At 46.6% G+C, this 9,556-nt stretch overlaps 1 pseudogene; it reads right to left on the bottom strand.

The window, feature by feature from the left end:
- Positions 1-3,221: 3,221 nt before the first annotated feature.
- Positions 3,222-5,534, bottom strand: LOC104955085 (tripartite motif-containing protein 16-like; annotated as a pseudogene).
- Positions 5,535-9,556: the final 4,022 nt, after the last annotated feature.

Genomic DNA, 9,556 nt, shown 5'->3' with positions numbered 1-9,556 from the left:
CGTGTTGAAGTGTAATTGTATCACTGTATATATATATATATCAATAATATGTAAACATTTGAAATGTATGTTAATGTTGTTAATTATTTTGTATTTTGATGCTTTGGCAACATTGTTTCGTTTAACTTTCATGCCAATAAAGCCCCTTTGAATTTCATTGAATTGAGAGAGATAGATTCAGTAAATATTAGTCATGTGGTTTGTGTTGAAATGATTTCCTTTGTTTGTGTCCACAGTCTGCGTAAGAACTGACTAGACATTTAGAACATCATCACATGTGTCTGTTTGATATGTGCAGCTGAAAGGCATGCTGGGTGTCCCTGCATCACTGCATCCATGGACGACATCCACTTTGAACATACCATCAGGTAACAGGCGGAGGTGGAAGAAGTATTACGATGCTTTACTTAAGTAAAAGTACTAAAATCTCACTGTAAAGAAAGGTTACCAGTAAAAGTCTTGAATTAAGTATAGTATTACATTTCGTAAAAGTAAGCAATGAATAAAAAAATGATTGTAAGGATTACATGTAAGAGTACCCAATGCAGAACAATCTAAAATAAATTACAAAAACACTCAAAACTATTATTTATCATTTTTTACATAATAATTACACATTTTGTCTGACTCTCTCAAAAAGCTAATATTTTGTAAACTATTGGCTAGTTTAATTTATAACTTAACGTCCTATTTGATAAACTATCAATATATAATATTTTGTAAACTCAACACAATTATTAAACAGCTTTACATGCAAACATCTGAATTTGTAAGATAATTAAAGCTGTTAGATGGATGTAATGTAATGTTGTAAAAGGTACAATATTTCCCTTTCAATGGTGAAGAAAACACTCAAGTAAAGTACAAGTACCTCTAATTTAAACTAAGTTACAATACTTGAGTAAATGTACTCAGTTACATTCCACCACTGGTAACAGGAAGTATGTGTTCAGATTGCTTGTGTGCATGTGTGTATTTTATAAATACATTCCCCCTTTATCTCTGTGCAGTGTGGGTCAGGTGGTGAACATCAAGGCGAAGGTCAACAGAGCCTTCAACACCAGCATGGAGGTCAGAAAACGCATCACGCTTTGTAAACAAACATGAACAACAATTGTAGTATAGAAGAATACCTTTATTCGTCCCACAGAGGGGAAATGTACGATTGTTACAGCAAAGAGCCAAAGGTAGCTTAATATCTTCATATGTCACTCAAGAAGCAAGCATAACAAAAATATTAAAGATAACAAACTAGAAATGACAAATTAGTTTGCAAGCAATATAGCAGCCAGATGAAAGTATAACAAATTAGTAGAATAAATTGCACAGCTACTTACGGTAAATATATATTGCAAGACAGGGGTCCTGTTATAGTCTCTGTTGTTGTTATGTGTGTGGGGGTCTACCAGGGGCCTCTGCAGGAGCGAAGGAAGGAAGAATAGCAGCATTATAAAGGTATGTGAACTATCAGCCAGTAGCTATAAAAACTCAAACTAAAAAGTATAAATTGCACATATATTGCACCTATTATACAGCACACAATAACATTTATTTTAAACTAAAATAATTCAATTTAGTTTAGAAATTCCTTGGATTCTTTAAAATTCCAAGGAATCCAAAATCCAAGGAATTTGGGTTTACCAAATTATAACAAAACATATGTTCTTACTTGCTGTGAATTATGAAATAGTAGCCTTACATTTTTAGGTGACAGACTCTCATGAAAGTGACAGGCCTTTACTATTATTTCTCTTATTCCCCTGTGTATGCAAAATAAAACCTTCCTCTATGTTTAGCTGTTTACAAATTCAGTCCTTTTTCACAGAGCTAATGACATTAGTTACCATCAGCTAGCTTTGGAGTTTTACTGTCATTCTACAACATAGGGTTGCACAACTAACTGTCGTTTTAATATCCTGATGCTACACAGGAACATAGCACTGACAGCCAGAGTCAGGTGGAATGACAGTACATACTTCTGAATTGCTTGCCAAATGTCAGCCTCTCAACAGGCTGGGGTGGGTATTGTCAACCCAGTCTCACAAAAAAACGTGTAATAACTACGTTGGTCCACAACGTAGGACGTAGTACTTCTACAAAAAAGCCTCCACCATTGACAAATTTCGTTTTATTCTCGGTGGAAAATGCCTATTTTAAGTTTAGTTTTGCCATTAAAATGCGTTTTGATGTCATTTAATGCGAGAAATATGAGTTGTTATTTCAGATTATGTGTGCAGTGGATGTACATGATCTTTAGTTTGCTTATTATTACGAAGATTACTTCAGGAAATTGTGTCCATACAACGTTTTCATTGTTACCAAGGTGGTTGCTTGGGACGCTGCTATCGATATTATTTATGTTGTGTAACGGTTTAATGGTGTTATCTTTATTGCTACCCCCTTCCCCGTCAATTTATAGTGTTGGTCCACAGCGCAAACGTATTAGTCTAACAAAATCTGCATCTAAAATTGTGGAATAGATACGTTATTTATGTAAAAAAAAAAACATTATCCAACGATTTACAGACCACTCTTTCCCCATGTAAGTCAATGGGAAAAAGTGTTTCCGGGCCTGGCAACCAAACGGAAGTGTAGTACCGCCGTTTGGCCACTACGAATATTTTCATCTGAGTCCGGCGCACTTCCTGGGGGCTTGGTCCACCCCCACTCAAAATACCTTCCCGCGGCTCTGCATGCCTACAGCTGAATGCGGCGATTACCATCTTGTTCAGCAAAACACCACACAAACTTATTTGAGGGGCTTAGCTTGACCCTGGTGGTGGTGAATGGATAGTTGGGTTCGGTCTTAAGGGGAGGGGCTTAGCTTGACCCTGGTGGTGGTGAATGGATAGTTGGGTTCGGTCTTAAGGGGAGGGGCTTAGCTTGATCCTGGATTCAGAGGGACAGGAGGTGAAAAAGGGGTTGCGTCGAGTCACCTGAAATGACAGCTGAGAGAGGGGGGAGAGCAGACTTAAAAGGTTTAGCGGAGCGCTGTGATAGGCTCTTGGGTATAGAGCGAAGTGATTGGTTAATCTGGGGAGTGACGCCCCGATCACTTATAGAGAGGAGAGAGAGCAGTAACATGGAAATAGTAAATGAATGAATAAAGACGGTCTTCCTGGTTGAACTTGAGCTTCATTTAGTCTCAGATCACTTCCACATGTTCTCCATCAGCTTCGTATGGCACCTTGGACATAACACAAGAACAACATCCTGTTTTGTTTTTGAAAGACAAACCTTTATTAGTGATCCAAACATTTCATTTAATCACACATCCCATCAGTAAAGTCTGTTCAATGATTTCATGATCAGTTTCACTTTCTCCACACCATGAATGTGTTTCATCTCAGCTATTTCAAACAGAACCAGACATGATCTCCTTATTGATTATTATCATGATAAGTTATAGTACCCACTTTCTATTTGGATAACAACAACAACAATTAGTCTGCAAAACAATAACATTTTATTTCCCAAGCAAAGACTCGAAGCTATTTACAGGAGAATAATAAATGATGTACTTATTGATTATGATCATGACAGTAAGTAATATCATTTTAAATAAACATGTGATGATGAAATAAGTGTGATAACCATCTGGGAACTCATGTGTTAGTTAACATTGAATCTGTCAAAATAATACATGTGATTATAAATGTCTCTATTGTTTTAGAAAGTGGAATACAATGTGTAGAATAAAAGAAGCTCTGCTGCTTTCTCTCTGAATTATATTATTACAAGAGAAACAACAACATGAATCAAAAGAAATATCCAGCACATATTTAGAGCAAAGTTTACAAATCAGTTCAGGTGAACAAGGATCCTCCTGAGCAGTGACAGCCTCCATGGCTAACCAGACACAGGAAGTCCAACATCTACAGAACAACTCATGAGGAGATGTTGAAGCCCCGCCCATAATGTTTGATTGACAGCTGATCTCTGCAGTGAAGACATGGACAATCAGCTCTGATGGACACACGGTGAGTTTAAGAAGTAGAAGAGTTCCTCCAAGGACTTCAGGCTATTTGAGTTTACAAAACTCAGCAGTGTCTCCATAATTATAAAAGATAAACTCCAGCATGTAGCGGCTGAGTGAACGTGGTCTGGACTCTGTGGAGGAGAGTCATGGTTTCAGAGACGCTGTAGAAGGACAGAACACCTGCTCTGTGATCCAGGTACACTCCTACTCTGGAGGACAGAGGACCTGAGACGGGAGTGTGATACTGTTGTAACGAAATGAATAACTGTTTTGGTCACAATCTAAGGACCAAGATTTGTCATTGTTTCCAAATAAACTTTCCCCCCCTGCTCTGCTGATATTCTTGTATGCGACTGCTACACGAACTCCTCCCCCTCTCCACTCCACCTCCCAGTAACAACGTCCAGTCAGACTCTCTCTACTCAGGACCTGAGGATACCAAGTGAATCTGTCTGGGTGACTGGAATAAGACTGTTGTTGTTTCATGTATGTTGCTTTTCTGCTCCCCTCAGATAATAACAGCTGTGTGTTTGCTGTGTTTGGATCCAGAGTGATCTCCTGTGAATATGTTAAGAACCCAGCTCTGGTGGTGGGCTCTGCTGCTGACAGTAAAACATCCACTTCAGTCGGTGAGACGTTTGTCCATTCCTCTCTCAGGACGTCCTGTAGTTTGTCTCTGACTGCTGACAGGGCCGCCGTCACGTCCTCAAAGTATCTCAGAGGACGGATGTTGATGCTGGAGGAGAGTGTAGGTTCACTGAGGGCTGGCAGTGAGGAGGGGTAGCTGAGCAGAAACTGGTTGTGATCCTCTGTGTGAGACAGCAGCTTCAGCTCAGCGTCTCTCCTCTTCAGCTCAGAGATCTCCTGCTCCAGCTTCTCCTGGAGCTCTCTGACTCCACTCACTTCTCTCTCCTGCTGGGATCTGAGCTGCTGCTTCACATCAGAGCTTCTTTTCTCCATGAGACGGATCAGCTCAGTGAACATCTTCTCACTGTCCTCCACTGCTTTATCAGCAGAGCCATTGACGGCCTCCACCTCCTGCTGAAGCAGCTTCACCTCCTTCTCTCCGTCCTGGATTCTCTGCTGGATGTTTAGTCGACTCCCCTTCAGCTCTCTCTGCCTCTCAGTCCTCTCTGCTGCAGCAGACACCGTGTCGTGTCCTTTGTGTTCGTCCACAGAGCAGAGATAACAGATACTCTGCTGATCAGTGCGGCAGAACAGCTTCTCACATATCCCCCCTGTGTAAGCCAGCTCCTATAACCTATCGGTTACTAGCCAGCAGGGCTCGTTGCAAAAGCCTGCAGGTACCTCGGTTAATAACCTGCAGAGCTTGCGGCATTCCTCTGTCCGAGATACGCCTCCTACACATGGTCATAATAAACCCATGAGCGCCGTTATAACGCTGCATGTGGACAGCACTGCACACACCTCCACTCATCCCCTGAGCGTGTACGCGCCTCATGATGAGAGCTGGAGTGAAAGGCAGCGTGTGGAGGCTCCCTCGCAGCCCTTTCGCCTCACGGGTGGCGAGGGCAATGGCGTGGCTCGTCACCATGACGACCATTACAGCACATCACAGAGAAGCCAGAACGGGGGAATGAGACCCATCCTTGATCTGTCAGTATTCCAGGCTGAGCGCCCCCAGCGGCAGCGCCCGCAGCGCCACGGTGTCAGGGCTCGCAACAGAAGCCTGCTAGTTTTAACCTGTCGGTTAAACTGCAGAGCTCGTTAACTAAGCCAGCTGCCACTAATCTGTTGATTAAGTAGACAGCAGAGCTCGCTGCAGAAGCCTGCTGGTTTTAACCTGTCGGTTAGTAAACTGCAGAGCTAAGCCAGCTGCCACTAACCTGTCGTTAGTAGGGCTCGCTCCAGAAGCATGCTGGTTTTAACCTATCGATTAATAAACTGCAGAGCTCGCTGCATTCCTCTGTCCGAGATACGCCTCGTACAGCAGAGGCTCCATCCCACGTCTCCGCTCCCCCGCCACCGTAGAGACAGGGTCTTCTGGCGGTGAGTAGAAGGGGAGTGAGGCACCCCCGCTCCTGGTCTGCTCCACGAGAGCCACCAAGGAAGCAGAGCCGTTTGTGACGTTTTGGGGGGGGATTGTGAGGAGAATAAAAGCTGTTTATTTTCCAACTTTTTGTCTGAGNTTAGCAGGGCTCGCTCCAGAAGCATGCTGGTTTTAACCTATCGGTTAATAAACTGCAGAGCTCGCTAACTAAGCCAGCTGTCACCAATCTGTTGATTAGAAGTCAGCAGGGCTCGCTGCAGGAGCCTGCTAGTTTTAACCTATCGGTTATTAAACCGCAGGGCTCGCGGCATTCCTCTGTCCGAGATACGTCTCCACATGGTCATAATAAGCCCATGCGCCCCGTTGTAACGCCTCATGTGGAAAGCACTGCACACACCTCCACTCATCCCCTGAGCGTGTGCCTCATGATGAGAACCGGGTTGAAACGCAGCGTGTGGACGCCCCCGTACAGCCCTTTCGGAGGGCTCTGTGGCTCGTCTCCATGACAACCATGACACATCGCGAGCATGTGCGCCCGCTCTCAGAGTGTTTCTCAGAGTGGCAGCGTGTGTGTCTGATGGACAGATGGATGAGCAGGCTGATCATCGGAGGGTAGCCCACACCTTACTGTCCCCCCGCAGTTCCATGGGATACAAGAAACACTCCTGTCATCCCAGGTTGCGCTCCATTCATACCTACTGTAACTCCAGCTTCTATGAGTATTGGCGTAGCCCTCTAAGTGCTGGGCCCCACTGGCTCCACGAATAGCTGAAGAAAAGTTATTTTGTATGGGAGAAGATTGTCGNATCCCAGGAACAGTGTTTTACGCTCCAGTCAGAGCTGCGGGAATTCCTGTTGAAAGAGGCTATTTCCAGGGTTCCTCAAGGGGAAGAAAATCAGGTGCTGGAATGTGTTCACCAGGACGACTGGTTCACTTCCACCTGAAGGATGCATACTTCCACGTACCCATCATCCCAAAACACTGGAAATTCCTGCGTTTCTCATTTCAGGGAATATCAGACCAGACAATCGTCTGCCGTTCGGATATTTTCTGGCTCCTCACGTTTTTGTGTAGAGAAGGCTGGAGCCACTACACAGAGGAGGGATGAGAGTGTGTTTTTTCATGGACGACCTGCTATTTGCTGGCTCGCTCCAGGGAGGAAGTCGCTTTACAGACGTTACATCTCGTATCGCATCTGTCAAAGCCTGGGTTTCATAATGAATTGGAAGAAGAGCTGTCCTCTTCCCTCTCAGACAATCGTTTATCTGGGAGTGGAACTGACAGCTCCCTCTCCGGCGTGTCACATCCCGCAGGCCCTCTCTGTGATACAGCTGCTCAGCATGACGTCAGCTGGTCACGTGGGGATCCCCCTGGGACTCCCCCACAGGAGGAGTCTCCAGAGGTGGTTCATTCGCCCGCGCTTTGACCCCGTGCGTCAGAGGTAAATGTGCTGGAGCTGTTCTCCGGTTGGGAAGTATTCCAGCACTTCGCCCTGTTGCTGTACAATCCGACATGTGTTGATTTGCACAGACAACAGGCCACGGCAGCCTACCTCCGCCAGGGAGGAGTACGATCTGCGTAGCTTCTGAACGCAGCCAGGCGGCTGCTGTTCTGGGCGCGCAAACACGTTGCTCTCATCAGAGCAATGTATATTCCAGGCGAATTGAACAGAGGGGGTCGCAGAGTGCAGCAGCCCTTTTATGCGAGGAGTAGACTCAGACCTGTGTCACGTGCACTGGCGCCTCAGTGGGATTTGGCTTTGGTGTTACGCACACTAAGCAAAGCCCCATTAGAACCTTTAGATCAGGTTCGCCTTAAACTGTTGTCAGCCAAAGTAGGCTATTACTTTTGGCTCTATCAGGGAAAAGGGTGAGTGATTTGTCTGCTCTCTCTGTGGCTCCGTCATGTCTCCGGATCCAAGGAGATGGCAGTTCAGCTGTTTTACGCCCTAACCCGGCTTCATGCCTAAGGTCATCACAAGCTCTTTTAGAGTCGAGAGTGATCACCTTGGATGGCTTCTTTCCCCCTCCTCACAGGTCGGAGGAAGAAGCCAAGTCTCATCTCCTCTGTCCTGTGCGCGCGCTGTCCTGCTAGTGGCGCGCACGGCTGCCTTGCACCGTTCTCAGCGCCTGTTTGTGCATTATAGAGAGCGCTCGATCGGGCAGCCTCTGTCTGCACAACGGCTGTCACACTGGCTGTGTGAAGCTGTGTCACAGGCTTATGTCTCCTCTGGGGTGGATCCCCCGGAGAACATCAGTGGGGTGGATCCACCAGAGGAATGTCCTCCTCCACGGCTTTGCACGGAGGAATGTCAGTGGAAGGCATTTGCACTGCTGCATCTTGGTCTTCCCCCTGTTCATTTATTCAATTGTATTTGAGAGATGTCTCCCATTCCTCTCTGAAGCACCCTGTACTGAGTGACCTGTCAGAGTGAGTGACGTCAGGGATCCAGCTGTGCGCCTCTCTCCTGCCTGTCTGCATGCAGAGAGCTGCTGTTCCCCCTCTTTTTGTCACCGGGCAAAGTGTGACCTTCGTCTCTACTTTCTCACAGCGGCAGGTATGTATTGTTCCCAGCCTTCGTCCCCTCATGGAGAATATTCATGTTATGCAATGTTGTTTTTTGAGTCGGTCACACGGTACGGCACTGGAGTAGGGTGGTTGGGTGACCTGCGCGTGGACCAACTTTCCCATGCGAGCTGGAGCAGGGAACGAGACAGGAGAACCGAGCCAGGCGGGCCTGACGAAGGGGCCCGATGCGTGCCATTTCCAGCGATGGCGTTCGCCTTTCTGTTTACGACTCGAAGTGCGAAGGACGGAGGATGGACGGCGGGCGATCCGGGACTAGGAGCTACGCGGGTAGAACAGCTGAAGGGAGAGTGAGAGACTGCCCAGTTAGTCGTCAGGTCTCACAACTCAGTGATTCAAGTCCTGGACCGGGAGCGGACTATCTGTGGTGCTAACTATACCCCGGCTTTGTCTCCCTTTGTCGATGGAGCTATGCAGGCCACGATGCGATATGACCTCCGTGGTAGTTCGACCGGGACAGCGAACCCTACTAATTTCAGCTTCGAATTGCCCCGATGGGCGACGTCACCTTGACGCGGTAATCCGATAGGCGATGTTAACCCGGAATGGAGGGGGGGTGACGGCGTGGCGTCTCAGCTCAGCGTTTTGGGTTGAGACACAGCAGGTGCGGCGGCGTTCCACCCGGGTGAGCCTGGAGGGAGGCCAATATGTATGCCTTGCCTCCGGCGTGAGACGAAGGGTAGTATTGAAAAGGAAGAGGTGGCGATAAGCACTCGGCCACGCGCCGGTTGTCGTGGGAAATCTCGCCGATGCGGTTAGGAGAGGTATCTTTAGACCTCAATGTCATCCCTATTAGTCAAGATAAAGCATAACACCGAAGCAGCGGAGACTTGCCGATCCATAGCGAATAACCCAATCCCGCTTCGTACTACACAAGACGACCCAGGCGGGCCATGATCTTCGTGTCTGTGTGGGCGAGTTATTCGGTGGGTACGGATAACCGCGGTACCGATAACGCGTACGCAGTTACCGCGTAGCG

Source organism: Notothenia coriiceps, unplaced genomic scaffold (genome assembly GCF_000735185.1).
Source record: "Notothenia coriiceps isolate Sejong01 unplaced genomic scaffold, NC01 NC01_scaffold00024630, whole genome shotgun sequence".
Taxonomy (NCBI): Eukaryota; Metazoa; Chordata; class Actinopteri; order Perciformes; family Nototheniidae; genus Notothenia; species Notothenia coriiceps.
Note: the sequence above shows the minus strand (reverse complement) of the source record. Positions and strands in the feature narration are given on the sequence as shown.